Genomic DNA, 710 nt, shown 5'->3' on the forward strand with positions numbered 1-710 from the left:
CCGCGGGGCCGCCGCAGGGCGGGCGGGGCTCCTCCTTGGTCCTAGGTGTCTTACGGTTTTTCACTTTCAGCCTGTCGAGTGTTTGGAGACAGAGTTTAAACACCTTCGTGGTCTAGGTTTTGATAGTGTTTTAATAAGATAAGGTTCCCGCCTTGGAGGCGTTAAAAACCCCCAAGCGCCGGGCGGTGGTGGCGCACACCTTTAATCCCAGCACTCGGGAGGCGGAGGCAGAAGGATCTCTGTGAGTTCGAGACCAGCCTGGTCTACAGAGCTAGTTCCAGGACCGGCACCAAAGCTACAGAGAAATCCTGTCTCGAAAAACCCCCAAAAAAATAAAAAAATAAAAACCCCCAAGCCGGTCATGTTCGCTCATACCTGTTATTCCAACCCTAGAGAGGTTGAAGGAAGCAGGGGGATTGCCACGAGTTCCTGGCCAGATTCATAGTGAGTTTCAAGTCATCCTGGGCTATTGGAGACCCTGTGTTAAACGAATGAATGAATAAAATTAAAAAACAAAACAAACAAACAACAACAACAACAAAAAACAAGCCAGGAATGGTGGCACACGCCTCTAATTCCAGGAAGGGGAGGTAGAGGCAGGCACATCTCTGAGTTAGAGACAACCAGGGCCACACAGAAAATGGGAGGGAGGGAGGAAAGGAGGGAGGGAGGGAGTTGGAAAGATGGCAAAGCAGTTAAGAGTATTTCCA

This window comes from Alexandromys fortis, unplaced genomic scaffold, assembly GCF_014885135.2.
Source record: "Alexandromys fortis isolate MF-2015 unplaced genomic scaffold, M_Fortis_MF-2015_v1.1 scaffold_56, whole genome shotgun sequence".
In the NCBI taxonomy this organism is placed as follows: domain Eukaryota; kingdom Metazoa; phylum Chordata; class Mammalia; order Rodentia; family Cricetidae; genus Alexandromys; species Alexandromys fortis.